We start from the raw sequence: 23243 nt of genomic DNA, 5'->3' as shown, positions 1-23243 counted from the left end.
TGATGGGACCACGGAGGCGCCGGTTCATGCCCGGTGGGTACGGGAGAGGTAGGGGAGAGTGAGATTTTTTTCTCCCCCAAGGAAGGAGTATCCCCTTCTTCTTATTTTGAGGGCTGTTCAAGCTTATTGAAACTAGAAAGAGGTGTTTCTTGTCAATCTCTCAAGCCCCTTCTTCCATCCAAGAACAATTGTTGATGAGTTTCCATCACAGGCGCTTGTGAGAGAACCGGTAAACCCAGCACAGCAAAACCAAGCCCTCGGTTTCCACATGCATTTTGATAGCAGTTTTTGGCATTGACCCTCGCCCTCCCATGTCGCTAAACTCGACAACGTTTAGCGTTTGGGTTTTTTTTTGCCTCCTCAAAATTGCAAATGAGGAAAAAAAAGGAAATCAGGAAAAGGGGGTGGGGTGGCGTTTAAAATGGATGTTAGTTTCTGCTGAGAATTCTAGCGGAGTCCCCTGTGCACTGAAGCGCCGAGAGATTTTTCCGTTTGTGTATCTTCAGGAGATAAGGGGTTTATTATTACACAACTGACTGGTTGGGCTTTCAGGCATGCGATTGGACAAAGCAAACCACGTTGAGGATCATGCACAGTGTATGTTGCTAAGAAGTTTTGAGGGCAGCAAGTGGTAAGCAATGGAATGAGTGATTTTTCTCAAGAATGGTTCTTAAAATCAGCTGAATAACTGTTTAGTGGAGTTTTCAGAAGGTATTGCTATTTCAGGAAGAAAAAAAATTCATGAACAAGTGAGCTTAATAGAGACCATTTAAAAAAGCTTTGGATGTTCATCAAAAAAGCTCCTCAAAGCTTGACATTGCATTTCCAAAGAAAAGTTGAACATCGGCAATTAGAATAGCCCCAGAGTAGATGTGGGCAGAAGTTTATTTCCTAGACCACCCTGGAAGTACCAGCTCTGGGAGTGAGAAATTTTCAGCAAGTAGTCATTTAGGATGATAGTTTTTGACAGCTGCTTGTTGAAATCCAAACCGTGACCGCATTCGTTACCATGGTCTGTTGAAAAGCCTGCATTGTATGGCTACAGGATATAGCTGGGTTTGAAGTGAAGTCACATGGTGTCAGTGACATTGAATAACAAGAGTAGTGACTCCTTAGCATTTTTGTCCAGAAGTACTGAAAGTGTGTCTTGTGGTTTGAATAGTGATTGCAGAATTTGTGATAGAAACAATAATAATTTATGCTCTGTGATGGAAACAAGTTTAATATAGGGAAAAAATTCAAATCCATAAAAGCAGAATAACGAGTGTGATAATTCACTTGATCAATAAAGATTTTTCACATCTCCAAATTCCTTTAAATTCTTTTAAAATGGGCTTCATTTTATAACACTTTCATTTGCCCACAACTTTTCAGAAATTTACACAGAATGTTGAGTCGTTTGAGGTTTAATTTTATCTTTTTAAAATACTCTTTTAAAGACACCGTATCTGAAGAGATTTTCTAATGGAATATCACTAGATAATTTTATTATAATGCATATACGAATGTTAATATATATATTCATGCATTCATTTATTCAACAAATATTTATTGAACACCTACTATGTGCTAGCAGCTATTGTGGAACATAGCAGTGGACACCTTCCTGATGCTCACATCTAGTGAGAGGCATCATAACAACAATCAGACACATAGATGCAGATGTACATGCGTAAGCAAGAATGACACTTCATATTGTGATGTGTCCTGTGAAGAAAATCATGGTATCTTAGAGTTTCAAAGGAAGAAAAAAAAGCTACTGTGGGTGGGATCTCTCTGAAGAGGGAACATTTGACCCGAGATATGAGACGTTTCATATCTCGGGTCAAATGGGAAGATCTTTCCAGGCAGAGGGAGTAGCAGTTACTAGTCTTGAGGTGGGAAGGAGAAAAGGGTGAGTGTGGCTGGAACTTGGTAGGTATGAGATATGTCGAGGAGGCTGGGAGGTCCCTACAAAGAGAGCCTGGTGGGCCCTTTAAAAGGGTAGTGAAGTCTTTGAAAAGTTTAAAGCAATAAAGTCTTACAAGGTGATTTGTAGTTTTCAAAAGATCCATGCTGTGTGGAGGACAGCAGTGGAGGCAGGGAGGCCAGTTGGGTGGCTGTCACTACGCAGACCAAGGGAGGGGGAGGGCAGCTTGGAGTTAGAGATTGTCAGGAGTGGGCAAATTCAGAATCTATTGTGAGGATCAGCCTACAAGAACTTGTGGATGCGTTGGTTGATGGGTGATGAAGGAAAGGGAGGAATCCAGGATGAGACCATGATGTAAATGTTGGTTGAAGGTACTATTTACTGAGATTAGGAAAACCTAGAGAACAAAAATCAAGTTTTCTGTTTTGTGCGTGTGAAGTCTGAGATGACTATTGGACAACCAGGTGGAGGGTGTGGTTAGGCAGATGGTGGTGAGATGGGGAATGGATAGGAGAGGTCAGAGATAGTGGGAGGAATTTGAGGACATCAGTGTGTTAATGTCGTGTAAAGCCTGGGGGCTTTAAAAGGAGTGCAGGGGGCTGAGAGAGGAGAGCCTGGGGCCTGATTCAGGGGCAAAGCGCTATTTAAGTTTGGGCAGAAAAGGAGAAGCCAGCAAACGTTATTGAGAAACAGCAGCCAAATAAGTAGAAGGAAAACTAGAAAATGTAAAGTCCAATAAGCCAAGAGAAGAAGTAGTTCCAAAAAGTGGGTGGGGAGTAAGGAACTGTGTTGAATGCTGCTGAGATACAGAATAAGAAAGAGAGAGAGATGTTCATTTGGATTAGATAAGATGGAACTTACTAGTATCCTTGACAAGAGAAGTTTCAGTGATGTGCTTGGAGTAGGCTAAGCAGCTGATGAGAGGTGAGGACAGAGGGACACATGAAAAACTCTTTTGACAAGTTTGTTGGAAAGGAGAACAAAGGAGGAGGAGGAATAGCTGGAAGGCCTATGGCCTAGATTTTTTTAGTAGATGGGATACAGTAGACCCTAGTGTTATGACTAGAGCATCATGGGAATTATGTGGAAAAGGGGATATTAGTTTTCTATTGTAGTGTAACAAATTACTACAGATATTTTTTTGCTTTAAAACAGTTCTTAGAATTAGGAGTCTAGGCTCAACTTAACTAGGTTTGCTGTGAAGAGTCTCACAAGGCTGCAATCAAGGTGTTACATGGGTTGAGTTCCTATCTGAAGGCTTGACCAGGGAATAATTCACTTCTAAGCTTACACAGATTGTTGGCATAATTCATTCCCTTGTGTCTCTAGGACTGAGGGTCCTAGGCTTCTTGCTGGCTGTTGGTTGGAAGCTGTTCTCAGCTTGTAGAGCTCCTCTCCCTCACCCCTTCCCTACTTCCCACTGTTCTTTGTCACATGGGCCTCCTTAGCTTGGCCTCTTACTTCATCAAGCCAGCAAGGAGAATCTTAGAGCCTGCCTGCCAGCAAGATGGAGCCTTGCATAATGCAATGTAGTCAGGAGGAATAGGCCAGCAACTTGGCCATATTCTGTTGGTTGGAAGTAAGTCACAGGTTCTACCCGCAACCTAAGGAGAGGGAATTTTACAAGGGTATAAACACCAGGTGGCGAGGATCATTGAGGGGTCATCTAGGAAGGAACCAAAGATGTAAAGAAAAGAGAAAAAAACTACAGGAGGAAAGTCCTTGGAAAGCCTTAGGGAGGGAACCTGAAACCCAAGTAAAGGGCCAGCCCTTGGGAACCTTCCTCCATTAGATTGGAGAGAAGATGGAGAACAGGAGTCCAGATGTGGGTACATTTTCTATATTGGGTGATGATCAGATGATAGTGGTTTTCTGACGGCTTCTGTTGTCTCCATGTAGCAGAAAGGAAGGTCATCAGCTGAGGGTGAGGGAGATTTAAAGTAAGAGCTGAAGGCATTGAGAGCAAATGTACTAGGGAGATGAATATAGTTGCCAGACAGTATCAAGGACCCAATTGAGGTTTGTGATTCCACATTTATAGTTCAAGTCGTCTGTCTGGGTATGTGATTTTCCCAACTTTATTCCATTGTCTTATGCATATAGTAATATAATAAAAATAATCCCAGCTAAATGTATTGAGTGCTTACCAGGGTCAGCACAAATCCAAGTGTATAGTCTCATTTAAATTTCATTGCATATCCATGAGTCAGGCATTATTGTTATCGACTTCATTCTACAGAAGGGATGAGCAACTTATTTAAAGATAAAAAGCTGTTAGGTGTCAGAGCAGGGGTTTGAACCCTGCACAGTCTAACCCCAGAGGTAGCACCCATATGCATTTTACTACATTGCCTCTTGTAGAGAAAGTGCAGGGCTGGATTCAGCAGAGGTGGGGTTTAGCCTGATGAGTGAGCAATAGAAAGAAAGAGATGGAATTACTGTCGAAAGAGTTGGCAAGTGTATGATGATAGACTGAGTGATACAAGAAAAGTGAGGGCAGGAGGAGTGAGGGAAGGTAGAAAAGTCATGTCTCAGTGGGTTGGAGAAAACAAAGGGTAAGCCAAAAAAATCAATAAAAGAATGGGAATGAAATCCATGACAATTTGGGTTCCACAATAATATTGATACAAACAAATATTTGTTGGGTATTTGTGAGGCAGAAACTTTACTAAATGCTTTATATAAAGGAGGAACTTATGAAAATTTATGACATGGGAATCAGGATGACTCCCATTCTCCATCTGATGATGCTGGCTTGAGGTGAAATACCACATTCCAGTATGTGGTCACAAGTGGGGAGCATGGGCTCATGTCCATAGCCTCTGCTTCTAATCACTGAACTGGCATCTTTCTGTGTTTATTGGGATTTGTGTGCCCATTTATTTCCAGGAAGATTTGGGATGACTGAGGAAACAGAAATAGATGCTACTAAGTCTTTGAGATTTGTTGCTTGATTACTCTAACTGATACTAATATATACTAATGTGGGCTTTAAATGAGATAAGAGAAACTTTGTATTACATGATTTTCAATTTCTGATCAAAAGAAGCTTAAACATTTATCTGCAGTGGTAACAGTCCTGAACACACAAACCCCTCCCCACTCCCCTGCCTACCACCAACTAATCCCTGGGCCCCTGTATAAGGAACACTACCAAAAAAACAGAATATAAACAAACAAGCAAGCAAACAAACAGATAAAAAACAAAGGCACTGTCAAACGTAAAAAGGATGCAATGTTGGTACTCAGTGAAGGGAAAACAGTAGCTAGGCTGAGATAACAAGCACAGGAGTGTGCTCTGCAATCCTGTGTAGCAGTTTAGAGATAAGAACACAAGAATCTAGAGGGTTTGATAATTTGCTAGTGTAATAAATTTATGAAACGCTTGGACACGAAAGACTGCTAGAAGCCTACCAAGATTTTAACTATTGAAAAACTGGAGAGGAAAGGCTTTTAAATGAGATAATATATGATAGAGTTCCCACTTTCAGTGCTCAATAAATATTAATTGAATGGAATATGCTTCGTCTGTGCCAGTTCTTCAGGGATGGTTAACACGTCTATTAGACTATCTCTTGAATATCAGATGACTTTAAGAAGCCTTTGGCAGGAACTGTGCAGCAAACACTGAATTCCAATTTGCTAACAAGTATGTGTCTTGCAAATGGTCTGTGTTGGCTCAAGCAAAAGGCATATGCTTAAGATACCAGACAGAGTTGTCATTCATTGAATTGTAGACTGCTGGAGCTGGAAGGCAAACAGATACTATCTAGTAATCCAGTGCTTTCATTTGACCACCGAGGGCACTGACTCTATGCAGCGTGGTATGCCTGGTCCAGCTGGGGCTGCTAGCAAGTTTGCTGCTGCCATGATTGGTGCCCTGGTCTGCCAACCCCAATTTATTGTCCTCACTTCTGGGTTGGTTTTTTATGCTCAGGAATGATCTACAGCTCACTCTCTTAGAGTTGTGGGTTGAAAATCCACAATTTTCTGAAGTGATCTACTACTTACTGCTTATCAACTTCTATTTTTGGAATGCTTATCCTTTGTAGAGTACCTCAGCTAGAGGTGGACTTACATCTGGCTGTGGTGTGGTGGGTGGAACCCTCTGTGAATCCTGCCTGGGCCAGTCCCCACTCCCTGTGAGCTTTCCAAGGGACACATATACACAGAGGATAACAGATGAGAAAAGAGCCCCATTTCATTGGGAAGTGAGTGCCCATAGTCCCTGGTGGGGTGCTGATAGTAAATTTGCCTAGAAGATGTCATTACCAGTCAACTGTTAGAACCTCTTCTCCTTCACCAGCATTTTACTACTGGTTGACCGTGGAAGGCCCCACAACACAAGCATTAGAGAAAAGGAGAAAGAGCAAGAAATCAAGCCCTATCCTGAATCTGCTTACCCTCTGCCCCCCTAGTAGGGGGGAGCCAAACCAGGCCTGGTGCACCTGTAGTCTCAGCTATTTGGGAGCTTTAAGCCCAGGAGTTCGAGGCCAGCCTGGGCATCGTAGTGATACCCCATCTAACAGAGCCTGAGAGAGCCACAGCCCTATGTGGGTTTGATCTTCTAAAATTGGTAAATCTGTCCCAGTTAGATTAATGTATCCCTCCCTGCAAGGGGGACTTAGAGGAGTAAGGGAGCCTTTCCCTCCCCATGTCACTGTATAACATCCAAACTTCTGATGTGCATGAAACAATCAGCCTTGTTACAATGACTTGATATAATGTTTGCAGAAGTCAAGCAAACTTGACTTTTAGTTGCCCTGTGCCATCTCATCTTAAGGTAAATGCATGATTTCCATTAGACTTTCTGAAATATTTGTTAATACTTAGAGACCCTCATAACCAGCCAACTGTACGTCGTTGAAATATGGATGATTTTCTTTGGGTGTGTTGTCCATGTTTCTGCTCATTCCCTCTATTAGGAGATATTTATTGAGCCCTACTGTTTACCAGGCTCCTGCTATACACACAGGATACAACAGTAAATAGGCCTCCTTCTGCTTTCAGGGAGCCCACATTCTAACACATTCCTGCCAAGTTGTCTGTAAAGAGGTATGAAGTCGCTTTTCCTCATTATCCCTAATGAGATCAAGATTAGATCTGCCCAAAGCCTTTTCTTAGCTACCACAATTTGAGATGTAACTTTGAAATATACCTTTAAAACAACTGTAACCAAGTGATCCATTTGAAGAAGATTCTGTGGTTTGGCTAGGAGGTGATTCTGGAATAGCTGGTCAAAAGATGAGTTTAGATCACTGAATTTGGCAAATAACTCTAGTTGCTCTTATTTACTAAATGAAATGGAACAGAATATAACTCTGAAATATGTGTTCATAGAATTAGAACGATTGAAGTTTTACACGTCATTGAAGATACGGTTTTGGAAAAATTTAGAGTTATAATTTATATGTAGGAAGCAAGCTTGACTCTAGAGTTTTCAAGGAGAGTCTGTAATGTTCAGACTCTCTTTGAAAGTCAGGACTTTGCAGTAACACACAAGGGGGATTTGTTCATGTTGCAGAACACCATGGAGGCTTGAGGAGCAAAGAAGTAGTAGAGTGCTGCCTGGGCACTGCTCCATGGGAGGTCTCTGTGCCATACCTGACGGTCACTGGTGACGACGTTTGCTTTACATATGTTCTTGTCATAATGGAAGGTTAAATGAAAGTCATATCTCCTTGATTCAGACTAATTGTAGATGGCTAGTTGAAATAAGTGAATGTTAAAAGTGCTCCAACAGTTTAAATTAAACCCAGTGTTTTAAAAGGTTGTATACCCTGAAATACCATCTGATAAAACCTGCAGAAAGGATAATTTTAGTTCGTAAATGTGACCTTCATTGTTGGCGCATCAGTGAGATGGGAGAAAACAGGCTGAGTTAAAGGAGATGATCCTCTCAGCTGCCCCCACCCAACTGTTACCTCTCTGTAGATCAAGAAGTGATATGGCATAGGCTATGGGTTCAAATTCTAGCTTCTCCACTCACTTGTTGCATGGCTACATCAAGTTACTTACTGTCTGTATGCTTTCATGTTATCTATAAAATTGGAATAATATGATTCCATCATTGGCTATTGTTTTTTAATATGGTCCAGAGACCTCCTGAAATTAGATATGGATGGCAATTTATTTTGTTTTGGGTTTCAGAAAGGAAACATTTGTAAAACTGTGCTCAAGGATCCAAAATCCTGCAGTTATTTTGACTGTTACAACCTCCTTGTTAATGCTACCAAAGCATTTCAGAGAGCTACTTCCTGAAGTGACCCCGTTTATCTGAACTCTGTGGTATTCCATCATAATATGTGGTGAGCTTTAATCTTCCCTTTCAGCTCAGGAACTGTGAGTCGTTTATCTACTTGTGCAAAGAGGACAGAGACATCCTATCTCTTATGTTCATCAGTTTGTTCAGATCTATAGCTCTTATATTGGAGAAACCTGGCTATTATCCAAAAGGGTAGGTTGGAAGAGGCTTACCACACACATTGAATATAGTTCTTAAAGCTGCTGTGGAAATAAGGTGATGTCACCTTCTACCTCTCATTTGCACGTGGCTGGAATCTCCAAGGCGTGGGTTTGCCCTTGCCACCCTCCTGTGCGTTGGTGTCTTGGACTTGTAATTTTGTTTGGTGAATAAGTCATTCTTTGTTTTTTGGGTAGATGGAAATGGGTGGCTCAAAGTATACCTCTAAACTCACATCTGCTTGCTCCCACTATTAGGGAGATGTCTAGACACAGAGAAAAGGGCTCGGTAATTAATGGACTTCAGGAAATTCCACTTGAAAGTAGAGATACAGTTTTTTTATGTTATAAAATATTTCAAACATAGAGGAAATTGGACGAGTAATATAACACACATATATCTATAAAAAAGTTGCTGGCTATATATGCCAAGGGCCATTTTGAGTTTCTAAGAGAGTGAATATATAGATTGTGATATTTACATATTTATCAGACTTTTTTTCTAGAGCATCTTTCCTTTGGGATACATTTTGGGAAATACTGGTTTATAATTTCTTTTCTTGGTGGGAAAGGCATGGATAAGTGTCTTATCCTTGAGATAAATAACTAAAACTGCTTAATTAAAGAAATAAGTTTTCAAGTGAATTTCACAAGCACAAAGGAGAGTTAAAGTGTTGTAGTGGGTCATAGAAGCTTTGACATATTTTTCCTCATAAAGCTGATAACTCTTCAATATTGAATTTCTAAAAAAGGGAGTATTTCCTGTGGTAAATTTTCACTTGTATATCTGTGAATACCATTCTTGTGTGTGAAGCTTAAAAACTGGTAGAGAACACTACCTTTCTCAATAAATCAGTACCCACAATGGGTCTAATGTGGAAGACAGGAGGGTGTGGGAAGTGTTATTATAACAGAATCTAAAAGCGCCAAGGGAGCAGAAATTCACAAGGTGTTTATATCCAGGAAAGTGTGTTTAATAATGTTTTTCACGTTCTTTTTTTTGAGACAGAGTCTTCCTCTGTCGCCTAGGCTGGAGTGCAGTGGCACAATCTTGGCTCACTGCAAGCTCCGCCTCCCGGGTTCATGCCATTCTCCTGCCTCAGCCTCCTGAGTAGCTGGGACTACAGGCGCCCGCCACCACGCCCGGCTAGTTTTTTGTATTTTTAGTAGAGACGGGGTTTCACCGTGTTAGCCAGGATGGTCTCGATCTTCTGACCTCATGATCTGTCCGCCTCGGCCTTCCAAAGTGCTAGGATTACAGGCGTGAGCCACCGCGCCCGGCCTGTTTTTTACATTCTAACAGAAAAAAGATTGAAACTATCAGGAGAGTCTCAATGAAAAGAACATAAAATTTACCAGGATTCTAGGACTGATACATTTTCTGTCAACACTATTGCTATTACAAGTAAAGGGATTTAAGTACTTGTGAATGCTGAGACCATGTATAATAACTCTTAATTGGATATTGTTCGACGTTTATTTCCATATTACCCAATATTTAGTGCATTGTAACTAATAGAAGGCCCTCATGGCCAACCTTACTTGATCTTCTGGATCACCTTGAGAGGTGGATATTATCATCCCCATTTTATAGATGTGTGAAATAAGTCTCAGAGAAGAACAGAACAGTTTCTGTTGAAAATATATATATGAAGAATTTTATACTGAATGACAGGTATTTGTCAAACATTTTGGAAAACATTTGGGACAAACAGATTTTTTAAATAATTGGAATTGGTACCTAAGCCACAATAGAAATTTAAGGAGAAAGAATATTTTGGATTAAATTATAAATTAAAACAATGTGAAATAGTTTTCATAGGTTGTCATAAATGCTTTCATGTAGTTTGTGCATGCATTGCAACTCAGCTGCAAGTGCATACAGGAACTAATTTCTAATTTTTAACAATTTTTTGGAAGTTTTTGAAAATGTTTTGATTGTCAGGTTCATAGACTTCTAACTCAAAACTAATGTAACAGAATATTAGAAAAAGAGTGGAAATATTAGAAAGAGGATCTTAGAATTTATAAAAATAAATATTTGAGAGTACCTATTTGAAAAAATGTAGTCTTGTTTTATCATATATTACAGTAAAAATTCTCAGAAAAGGGGGGGAATGGACAACTGAGCCTACGTAAACACAGAACAAACACTGTGGCATCTTAGTGTGGGAAAGAGGAGGTGATAGTAGGGGAGGAGCCACTTGAAGGGTTGATATGACCCAAGGTAGAGTTTACAGAAAGACAGCAAGGTCTCTGTTTCCATATCTTATTACCCGAGTGGCTGGTGGATGTACAAGAGGCTCTGAAAATGTGCTTCTAGCCATCTGCTGAGTGACAACAATTCGTTTAGCTGCTGCTGCTGCTGCTGCTGCTGCTGCTGCTTCTTCTTCTTCCTTCTTCTTCCTTCTTCTTCCTTCTTCTTCCTTCTTCTTCCTTCTTCTTCCTTCTTCTTCTTTCTTCTTTCTTCTTTCTTCCTCCTCCTCCTCCTCCTCCTCCTCCTCCTCCTCCTCCTTCTTCTTCTTCTTCTTCTTCTTCTATCATCATCATCTTCTTCTTCTTCTTCTTCTTCTTCTTCTTTTTTTTTTTTTTTTGAGGCAGAGTCTCACTGTTGCCCAGGCTGGAGTACAGTGATGAGATCTCAGCTCACTGCAACCTCCCTGGGTTCAAGCAATTCTTGTGCCTCAGCCTCCCAAGTAGCTGGGATTACAGGCATGTGCCACCACACGCGACTAATTTTTGTTTGTTTGTTTTTGTTTTTGGTAGAGACGAGGTTTCATCATGTTGACCAGGCTGGTCTCAAACTCCCGACCTCAGGTGATCTGCCTGCCTCGGCCTCCCAAAGTGCTGGAGTGCTGGGATTACAGATGTGAGCCACTGCGCCCAGCCCTTTTTGCTCTTTATTCTGATTCAAAAAAGAGATCTAAAAGAGATCTCTATTCAAATAGGTCTTCTCAACTCCCTGTATTGATTTTTGTCATTTGAATTTTTCTTGCACTCTAGCACAAGGTTATTTGGAAAAATTATCTTTATTTTAAAAACTACGATAGAATGATATAGTTTTCATTGTTTGTAAACTATGTCTAGCTTTATGTGTTAAAGTGAGATACCCCAAAGATCTTAGTTAAGTTCGTTTACAAGTTAATGGTTTGATTGTTTGAAAAAGTCATTTTTTCTACAAAAAATTAGCCAGATGTAGTGGCAGATGCCTGTAATCCCAGCTACTCAGGAGGCTGAGGCAAGAGAGTCACTTGAACCCGGGAAGCAGAGGTTGCAGTGAGCCGAGAACGCACCACTGCACTACAGCCTGGGCGACAAGAGTAAAACTGTCTTCAAAAAAAGTTATTTTTTCTATCTTGTTCAACCACATGGCTATTTTACTGAACTTTAGTAAACTTTGTGGATGGAGGTGTATTACTGAGATGGGACTGTATGGAGGAAGAAAAGATTCAGATTGAAAGAAGAATCAAAAGCTCTGTCTTAACCATGTTAAGTTTGACATACCTGTTAGACTTCCAAATGGAGATGTCGAGTAGGCTGGAATTCAGTGGAGAAGATGGAGCTGGAGATGGAAATTCAGAAGACACGAGCCACTAGATGATATTTAAGTGACGGGATTGAGGGAGCATACCAAGGGGTACAGCAGGTAGAGAAGGGAAGGTAACTGGGACTGAGCTCTGGAACACTACAGATGCAGTGCTGCATTTCTGTCTGTCTCTATCTCTCAACAGTTTTATTATATTTAATTCACATACCATGTAACTCATTTAAAGTGTACAATTGAGTGTTCTTTAGTATATTCACAGAGTTGTGCAGCCATCATCACAATCTAATTTTGAAACACTTGTGTCACCCCTGAAAGAAACTCCTTACCCATTAGCATGCAACCACAGTTGCTTTGGCTTTTCGGTGCCAATAAGACTTTATTCATTCATTGTGTTTTTCAGGAAAAAAAGAAGTGGAGGAAAGGAGAGGGTAAATGTGTTAGAAAACACTGAGGGAAGTAAGGGAAAGGAAGAATCCAATACAGCAAAATCAAACATCCAATAAATATACTCCAGTGATAGTGTCATCAGATCTCAAGGGGGTTGTCTTCTGCAGTTCAGAAATAAGGGGAAATAAAAGACAAAGACAAGTTCTCATTTTATTTCCTCACTCTTCTTGTAAACTCAAGATAAAGCTTCGGATTCTAGCGGTAAACAGAGCTGAATTACATTCAGTCTGCATGATACTAGACAGTCTTGTGGCTGCTTTGACATTGGTCTCTTGCATCAGTGGAAGAGTCCCTGAGTGAATTGGATGGACATTCTTCTTTCATTTCTTAGTCACCCACTTCAAGTTTCTAAGTGGAAGACTTCCTCCTGCCCCCACCACCCATCTCTCATTTCTGTCTACTCTAGGATTTGAGAGCAGTAAACAGACCTGGTCCATACAAATCCAGCAGTAAAAGTGTTTGACGTAAACACAATAAGGAATGGACTTCAACCATTGGGGTATGGATTGGAAATGAAGGCTACAGAGCTCCTAATTTATTCATATTTTTAATGCAAGTCTTTTGTAATTTGGAGTCACCCCAAGAATTCAGTATGTACATGCATCTTGTCATTTTAGTTAAAAGTAGGAGAGGAGTCAAGTTTTTGGGACAGAAGATCTTGTCTAATATAGGAAATAAGGGAAGGAGCATAATGAGAGAGTGGGTAAAGATGCCCACTTTGTGTAAAAGGGTCACAAGGCTTACAAATCAGATTCTTTGTGTGGTGCATAATCTTTTGACAAAAATCTTTGGTATTTTTTTCATACAAAATGTTGGTAAACAATACCCTAAAACAACAGGAGAAAGATCAACACATTATATTTATACAAACTAGACTATGTGGCAGTCACTAAACCAGCAACTTTTGAAGTTCTATAAGGCTCAGACAAATCTAAAAGCTAGAAAGGGGATGATTTTGGAAAGACTGAACCCACAGTCAGGCACACATCACCCAGTGTGTTCTATTCCACTTGTCCCATTTCAACACAGAGACAGCGGTCAACGAGGTAAGTACACACTGATTTCATGTGTTGTCCATCAAATCTTCCCTTCTCTGTTAGCTCCCCAGACTTTGTTATCATCACTGCAGCAGAAGATGCTGGCTGGCCCTGCACCACAAAGAAGCTCTTGTTTACAGTTTTATCTGAAAGCCACACAGAAGTACAAAGGTTTGAAAGGTTAAGGTTCCAGTGTGTGTGCTTCAAATATACATCCCCAGCAGCATGGGATAAAAACAAAGGTTTCATTCTTACAATCTTGTTTGCCCCACAGTGTCTTGGGATTTTTGCATGAGTGTGTGCACGTGTAGTGTAGCCTTAGCCTTATCCAGTGAAGGATGACTCTTGTGTAAAAATCAGCTAATGACCCAGGATTAAAGGTTTGGTTCAGAAATTCTTAAATATATGTATATATATGCAAGCCTCATTCTCACTGTTTTCAGTCTGGTCCTTTCACCAACCCTGACCTCTTTTAACCTCTCTGTGTCGCTTTTCTGTTCAGGCTTATTTCCACTCATCCAGTAGAAGAAGGCATAGTCAAAGTCATTCTGTGGAGTGAAAGTCTGCCTGTCGGACAGACCTGGAGTTGCTGCTGACTTATCCCCAAGGTTGCTCATGTCCTTGAGAACACAGTGTAAAACTAAGGGCCTCTCAGGTTAATGTATTGAGAAATACAAAAGCAAAATATTTGTATTAAGAAACATAAAGAATTCACACAGCCGCATCATTCATACGTGCTAGTGCTGTTGGCATCCTGGTGGGAGCCATCATTCAGGTTAAGGCCAAGCAAATAAAATCATCATAGACAAGCATGGCATGGGAGTGAACCCTAGGGGAGCAGGCCTGCAGCTGTTACTCCAACACCTACTTTCCCACTATCACAACCCATTGCTTAGGATAGTTCCTATCACCCTGTACCGATAGTGGTCATATTGGAGACAAGACAGGGGCAACCCTTTCTTACCCCTGGTAGATTAACTTCAACACAAAGTAATGGTTTTTTGAGTCTAGCAATCTGGTTTCATGTTTTATCTTTTTACTTTAGCATAGAAAATACATCTTGCCTTAGAACCTAAAACCTATGATCAGAGATGAAGAAGAATATCCCACAATGTTAAGAGTCAGTTTATCAAGAAGACATAAAAATCCTAAATATTTATGTGCCTCATAAGAAAGCTTCAAAATATATGAAGCAAAAGCCCAAAGAATCAAGAAGAGAAATAGACAAATTCACAATTATCATTGAATATCTTTGTTACATTCAATTATTGATGGAATTGGTAACAAAAAGTAAGGTTATACAATATTTGAATACCACCACCAAACAGCTTAATCTAATTAATGCTTACAGACTGCTACACTGGGCAGTTTCAAAATAGGCATTCCTTTCAATTTTACCATGAGTATGAATGTACACTGTATACTGGGGGGCACACCAAATCTCAGTAAATTCCAGAGAATTGAAATCATATCACATAGAGTATATCCTTTGACCACATGGAATAAAATTAGAAATAAATAATAAAAATTTAGCTAGAAAATTCACAAATACTTAAAAATCACTATATTTCTTTTGTTTTTGTTTGTTTTTTGTTTGTTTTGAGACAGAATCTCGCTGTGTCACCCAGGCTAGAGTGCAGTGGCATGACCTCAGCCTCCCGAATAGCTGGGATTACCAGTGTGCACCACCATGCTTGGCTAATTTTTGTATTTTTGGTAGAGACAGGGGTTTCACCATGTTGCAAGCTGGTCTCAAACTCCTGACCTCAAGTGATTTGCACGCCTCAGCCTCCCAAAGTGCTGGGATTACAGGCGTGAGCCACTGTGCCCGGCCCAATCAATATTCTTTTAATAAACCATTGAATAAAGAAGAAATCACAAGTGATTAGAAAAATAGTTTAACTGATTGAAAAGGAAAATGTATCATCAAAGTTTGTGGAAGTTATATCAGTGCTTAGAGGCAAATGTATAGCCTTTAATCAGTGATCTTCCATCCAAAGGTGTTAGAAAAAGAAGAGGAAGGAAATAAAAAGACAAACATTAGAGAAAATCTGTGAAATCAAAAGCTGATTGAATGAAAGAAAGGACATTACTCTAGATCTTATAGATTTTAAAATGAAAATTCAGACATACTACTTTTATGTTAGTAAAGGACTTTTGCCTGTAAATTTGAAAACTTGGATGAAATGGGAAAATTCCTTGAAAAACTCAAGTTAACAGAACTGACCACATGAAGTAACACGATATCTGAATAACCTACCATCTGTTAAAGAAATATCCCATGATTTGAGGTAAAAAAAATAAATAAAAGAAATGGAATTTATAATTAAGAACCTTTGTACATAGAAAACTCCCAATGAGAATGGCTTTACCAGTGAAATCTATAAAATACTTAAGGAAGATATAATAGCAGTCTTACAAAAATCTTTACAAAAAAGAAATAAGATGGTATCCTTCCAATAAATTTTATGAGACCAGCATAGCCTTGACATTAAAACCATGCAATGACATTACAAATAACTTTGCAAACTTTCATGTACATAGGCAAAAACACATAGCCTTGACATTAAAACCATGCAATGACATTACAAATAACTTGGCAAACTTTCATGTACATAGGCAAAAACACTTAACAAAATATTAGCAAATAAAATCTAGTGATATAAAATGTATGATACATTACGATCAAAGTCATTTCTTCTAGGAATGTAAAGTTGTTTAAATACTAAAAATCAACTGGTGTAATTCACTGTATTAGTAGATTGAAAGGGAAACGCCATATGATTATCTCAATAGATGCATAAACAAGCATTTGACAAAGTTCAGTACTCATTCATGGTTTAAAAACTCAATAAATCGGATGGAAATTCCCCAAATTGATAAAGTGTATATATAGGAATCCTATAATTAACCTCATGTTTAATAGCAAAAGATAATTTTCTCTACCAATATCAGGAATAAGGCAAGGATGTCTGCCCTGTTTTATTCAATGTCATCTTGGAGGTTTTAGCCAGTGCGATAAGGCAAGAAAAATAAGTGAAAGGCGTAAACATTAGGAAAAAAGCAAGTATCACTGTTTCTATTTGCAGATGACATATGCAGAGAAATCCTAAGGAATCAACAAAACTACTAAAAGGAGACTTCAAATATTTATAGTGGCATCAAAAACTAAGCACTTAGGGATAAAATGAATGAAAAATGTACAAAAAAGGTGTGTGAAATCTGTAAAACATTGATGAGAGAGAGCAAAGACCTAAATAAATGAATTGATAAACTGTGTTCATGTAGAAACTTAATATGGTTAAGATGTCAGTTCTCCACAAATTGATTAAAAGATTCAGCACAATCCCAATTAAAATCTCAGCAAGATTTTTAGTAAGAAATTGACAAGCTAATCTCAAATGCATATGGAAATGCAAAATAACTACAATAAGCTAAACAATTTTGAAAAGCAAGACCAAAATTGGAAGACTTACTCTACTTGATTTCAGAACTCACTATAAAGTGAGAGTAATCCTGACAGTGTGCTACTGGTGCTACAAGATAGATAAATTCATGTAATAACCCCAAAATAGACCTACACAGAAATGATTTCACAAAGGCACCAAAGAAATTAAAAAGCTTTTTTGACTAACAGTCCTGGAAAGACTATTCATCTGGAAAGAAGAAAAACAAAAAACAAACCAACCCTCAATTACCTCAACCTTGCACCATACACGAAATAATTATTTAAAAATGAATCATAGATATAAATATAAAAGCTAAAACTTACAGAGCTTCTTGAAGAAACAGAGGAGAATATCTTTGTAACTTTGGGATAGGCAAGGATTAATTTAATAAATTTAAATTAATTTTTCGATTTCAAATAGTTTTAAGTTTTAATTTGTAGGTCTTCATTTTAGCATTTTCCTTTAAACAAACAAAAAAGTCAATCGAAAGGCAGATACATTTTATTCTTCTGAAGTAATTTCAGTGTTTATCAAGAATTGAACAGAGGCCCGGCACAGTGGCTCATACCTATAATCCTGGCACTTTGGGAGACTGAGGCAGGAGGATTGCTTGAAGCCAGGAGTCCAAGACAAGTCTGGGCAACCAAGCAAGACCCTTTCTCTATATAAAATATAAAGAATTGGCTGAGCACAGCAGCATGTGCCTATAGTCCCAGCTACTCAGGAGGCTGAGGTGTGAGGATCACTTGACCCTAGAGGTTCCAGGCTTCAGTAAGCTATGATCACGCAACTGCACTCCAGCCCAGGTGATAAAGTGAGACCCTGTCTCAAAAGAACTGAACAGGCATTCGATGTAACTCTCAACTCTGACCAAATGAGAGAGCATTTCTTTGAAGCAAATAGACAATAAAAACACAAAACTGGTTTTTTCAGAGACCAAGTGAATGCAGTTTGTTTCACTATAGTCGTAGTTACCTTAGGAGGTTGAAATTCTATGCTATGATCATTATGTTATTTTTTATTTTTTTATTTGTGTAAAGGTATGGGGGTACAATTGAAATTTTGTTACATCCATAGATTGTGTAGTGGTGAAGTCAGAGCTTTTAGGTTATCCATCACCTAAATAATGTACATTGTATCCATTAAGTAATCTCTCCTCATCCATCCACCCCCTACCCCATTATCATTCCCTTTCAGTGTTGTGTATCATTCCATACTCTGGGTCCGTGTGTACACATTATTTAGCTCTTACTTATAGGTGAGAACATGTGATATTTGTCTTTCTGTATCTGACCATTTGACCTGTTTCACTTATTTTTTTTTAATTTTTTTATTTTTAGTGAATGCTTTTTTTTTTTAAATCATGCTTTAAGTTCTAGGCTACACGTGCACAACATGCAGGTTTGTTACATATGTATACATGTGCCATGTTGGTGTGCTGCACCCATTAACTCCTCATTTACATTAGGTATATCTCCTAGTGCTATCCCTCCCCCCGTCCCCTCCCCATGACAGACCCTGGTTTGTGATATTCCCTTTTCTGTGTCCAGGTGTTCTCGTTATGCAATTCCCACCTATGACTGAGAACATGAGGTGTTTGGTTTTGTGTCCTTGTGATAGTTTGCTGAGAATGATGGTTTCAGCTTCATCCATGTCCCTACAAAGGACACGAACTCATCCTTTTTTATGGCTGCATAGTATTCCATGGTGTATATGTGCCACATTTTCTTAATCCAGTCTATCTTGATGGACATTTGGGTTGGTTCCAAGTCTTTGCTATTGTGAATACTGCTGCAGTAAACGTATGTGCGCATGTGTCTTTATAGCAGCATGATTTATAATCCTTTGGGTATATACCCAGTAATGGGGTGGCTGGGTCAAATGGTATTTCTAGGTCTAGATCCTTGAGGAATCGCCACACTGTCTTTCACAATGGTTGAACTAGTTTACAGTCCCACCAACAGTGTAAAAGTGTTCGTATTTCTCCACATCCTCTCCAGCACCTGTTATTACCTGACTTTTTAATGATCGCCATTCTAACTGGTGTGAGATGGTATCTCATTGTGGTTTTGTTTTGCATTTCTCTGATGGCCAGTGATGATGAGCATTTTTTTATGTGTCTGTTTGCTACATAAATGTCTTCTTTTGAGAAGTGTCTGTTCATATCCTTCACCCACTTTTTGACGGGCTTGTTTGTTTTTTTCTTGTAAATTTGTTTGAGTTCTTTGTAGATCTGGATATTAGCCCTTTGTCAGATGAGTAGATTGCAAAAATTTCCTCCCATTCTGTAGGTTGCTTGTTCACTCTGATGGTAGTTTCTTTTGCTGTGCAGAAGCTCTTCAGTTTAATTAGATTCCATTTGTCAATTTCGACTTTTGTTGCCATTGCTTTTGGTGTTTTAGACATGAAGTCCTTGCCCGTGCCTATGTCCTGAATGGTATTGTCTAGGTTTTCTTCTAGGGTTTTTTTGGTCTTAGGTGTAACATTTAAGTCTTTAATCCACGTTGAATTAATTTTTGTATAAGGTGTAAGGGAGGGATCCAGTTTCAGCTTTCTACATACAGCTAGCCAATTTTCCTAGCCCCATTTATTAAATAGGGAATCCTTTCCCCATTCATGTTCTTGTCAGGTTTGTCAAAGATCAGATGGTTGTAGATGTGTGGTATTAATTCTGAGGGCTCTGTTCTGTTCCATTGGTCTATATCTCTGTTTTGGTACCAGTACCATGCTGTTTTGGTTACTGTAGTCTTGTAGTATAGTTTGAAGTCAGGTAGCATGATGCCTCCAGCTTTGTTTTTTTGGCTTAGCATTGTCTTGGCAATGCAGGCTCTTTTTTGGTTCCATATGAACTTTAAAGCAGTTTTTTCCAATTCTGTGAAGAAGGTCATTGGTAGCTTGATGGGGATGGCATTGAATCTATAAATTACCTTGGGCAGTATGGCCATTTTCACGATATTGATTCTTCCTATCCGTGAGCATGGAATGTTCTTCCATTTGTTTGTGTCCTCTTTTATTTTGTTGAGCAGTGGTTTGTAGTTTTCCATGAAGAGGTCCTTCACATCCCTTGTAAGTTGGATTCCTAGGTATTTTATTCCCTTTGAAGCAATTGTGAATGGAAGTTCATTCATGATTTGGCTCTCTGTCTGTTATTGGTGTATAGGAATGCTTGTGATTTTTGCAATTGATTTTGTATCCAGAGACTTTGCTGAAGTTGCTTATCAGCTTAAGGAGATTTTGGGCTGAGACGATGGAGTTTTCTAAATATACAATCATGTCATCTGCAAACAGGGACAATTTGGCTTCCTCCTTTCCTAAATGAATACCCTTTATTTCTTTCTCCTGCCTGATTGCCCTAGCCAGAACTTCCAACACTATGTTGAATAGGAGTGGTGAGAGAGAGCATCCCTGTCTTGTGCCAGTTCTCAAAGGGAATGCTTCCAGTTTTTGCCCATTCAGTATGATATTGGCTGTGGGTTTGTCATAAATAGCTCTTATTATTTTGAGATATGTCCCATCAATACCTAATTTATTGAGAGTTTTTAGCATGAAGGGCTTTTGAATTTTGTCATAGGCCTTTTCTGCATCTGTTGAGATAATCATGTGGTTTTTGTCTTGGGTTCTGTTTATATGGATTGCATTTATTGATTTCCATATATTGAACCAGCCTTGCATCCCCGGAATGAAGTCAACTTGATCATGGTGGATAAGCTTTTTGATGCGCTGCTGGATTCGGTTTGCCAGTATTTTATTGAGGATTTTTGCATTGATGTTCATCACAGATCTTGGTCTAAAATTCCCTTTTTTGTGTGTGTGTCTCTGCCAGGCTTTAGTATCAGGATGATACTGGCCTCATAAAATGAGTTAGGGAGGATTCCCTCTTTTATTATTGATTGGAATAATTTCAGAAGGAATGGTACCAGCTCCTCCTTGTACGTGTGGTAGAATTTGGCTATGAATCCATCTGGTCCTGGACTTTTTTTGGCTGGTAGGCTATTAATTATTGCCTCAATTTCAGAGCCTGTTATTGGTCTGTTCAGGGATTCAACAACTTCCTGATCTAATCTTGGGAGGGTGTATGTGTCCGGGAATTTATCCATTTCTTCTAGATTTTCTTGTTTATTTGCATAGAGGTGTTTATAGTATTCTCTGATGGTAGTTTGTATTACTGTGGGATCCGTGGTGATATCCCCCTTATGATTTTTTTATTTTGTCTATTTGATTCTTCTCTCTTTTCTTCTGTATTAGTCTTGCTAGCAGTCTATCAATTTTGTTGATCTTTTCAAAAAACCAGCTCCTGGATTCATTGATGTTTTTGAAGGGTTTTTGTGTCTCTATCTCCTTCAGTTCTGCTCTGATCTTAGTTATTTCTTGCTTTCTGCTAGCTTTTGAATGTGTTTGCTCTTGCTTCGCTAGTTCTTTTAATTCTGATGTTAGGGTGTAAATTTTAGATCTTTCCTGCTTTCTCTTGTGGGCATTTAGTGCTGTAAATTTCCCTCTGCACATTGCTTTAAATGTGTCCCAGAGATTCTGGTATGTTGTATCTTTGTTCTCATTGGTTTCAAAGAACATCTTTATTTCTGCCTTCATTTCCTTATGTACCCAGTTGTCATTCAGGAGCAGGTTATTCAGTTTTCCTGTAGTTGAGCGGTTTTAAGTGAGTTTCTTAATCCTGAGTTGTAATTTTATTGCACTGTGGTCTGAGAGACAGTTAGTTATAATTTCTGTTCTTTTACATTTGCTGAGGAGTGCTTTACTTCCAACTATGTGGTCAATTTTGGAATAAGTGTGATGTGGTGCTGAGAAGAATGTATATTCTGTTGATTTGGGGTGGAGAGTTCTGTAGATGTCTGTTAGGTCTGCTTCGTGCAGACCTGAGTTCAATTCCTGGATATCCTTGTTAACTTTTGTCTCGTTGATCTGTCTGATGTTGACAGTGCGATGTTAAAGTCTCCCATTATTGTTGTGTGGGAGTCTAAGTCTCTTTGTAGGTCTCTAAGGACTTCCTTTATGAATCTGGATTCTCCTGTATTGGTTGCATATATATTTAGGATAGTTAGCTCTTCTTGTTGAATTGATCCCTTTACCATTATGTAATGGCCTTCTTTGTCTCCTTTGATCTTTGTTGGTTTAAAGTCTTGTTTTATCAGAGACTAGGATAGCAACCCCTGCCTTTTTTTTGTTTTCCATTTGCGTGGTAGATCTTCCTCCATCCCTTTATTTTGAGCCTATATGTGTGTCTGCACGTGAGATGGGTCTCCTGAATACAGCACACTGATGAGTCTTGACTCTATCCAATTTGCCAGTCTGTGTCTTTTAATTGGAGCATTTAGCCCATTTACATTTAAGGTTAATATTGTTATGTGTGAATTTGATCCTGTCATTATGATGTTATCTGGTTATTTTGCTCATTAGTTGATGCAGTTTCTTCTTAGCATCGATGGTCTTTACCATTTGGCATGTTTTTGCAGTGGCTGTACCATTTGTTCCTTTCCACGTTTAGTGCTTCCTTCAGGAGCTCTTGTAGGGCAGGCCTGGTGGTGACAAAATCTCTCAGCATTTGCTTGTCTGTAAAGGATTTTATTTCTCCTTTGCTTACTTAATTTGGCTGGATATGAAATTCTGGGTTGAAAATTCTTTTCTGTAAGAATGTTGAATATTGGCCCCAACTCTCTTATGGCTTGTAGAGTTTCCAAGATCTGCTGTTAGTCTGATGGGCTTCCCTTTATGGGTAACCCGACCTTTCTCTCTGGCTGCCCTTAACGTTTTTTTCCTTCATTTCAACTTTGGTGAATCTGACAATTATGTGTCTTGGAGTTGCTGTTCTCAAGGAGTATCTTTGTGGTGTTCTCTATATTTCTTGAATTTGAATGTTGGCCTGCCTTGCTAGTTTGGGGTAGTTCTCCAGGATAACATCCTGCAGAGTGTTTTCCAACTTGGTTCCATTCTCCCCGTCACTTTCAGGTACACCAATCAGACGTAGATTTGGTCTTTTCACATAGTCCCATATTTCCTGGAGGCTTTGTTCATTTCGTTTTACTCTTTTTTCTCTCAACTTCTCACTTCATTTCATTCATTTGTTCTTCAATCACTGATACCCTTTTTTCCACTTGATCAAATAGGCTACTGAAGCTTGTGTATTCGTCATGTAGTTCTCGTGCCATGTTTTTCAGCTCCATCAGGTCATTTAAGGATTTCTCTGCACTGGTTATTCTAGTTAGCTGTTTGTCTAATCTTTTTTCAAGGTTTTTAGCTTCTTTGCGATGGGTTCAGACTTCCTCCTTTAGCTCGGAGAAGTCTGATCATCTGAAGCCTTCTTCTCTCAACTTGTCAAAGTCATTCTCCATCCAGCATTGTTCCATCACTGACGAGGAGCTGTGTTCCTTTGGAGGGGG

General features: G+C 39.2%; 1 protein-coding gene across 2 annotated transcripts in view; it reads left to right on the top strand.

Annotated features, from left to right (window-relative positions):
* The window catches only part of ZNF704 (zinc finger protein 704), a 247188-nt gene that overhangs the window by 1799 nt on the left and 222146 nt on the right, over positions 1–23243 (top strand). The gene's annotated exons all lie outside the window — the stretch shown is intronic.

This window comes from Chlorocebus sabaeus, chromosome 8 (genome assembly GCF_047675955.1).
Source record: "Chlorocebus sabaeus isolate Y175 chromosome 8, mChlSab1.0.hap1, whole genome shotgun sequence".
In the NCBI taxonomy this organism is placed as follows: domain Eukaryota; kingdom Metazoa; phylum Chordata; class Mammalia; order Primates; family Cercopithecidae; genus Chlorocebus; species Chlorocebus sabaeus.
This window is presented reverse-complemented; position numbering and strand designations above follow the sequence as displayed.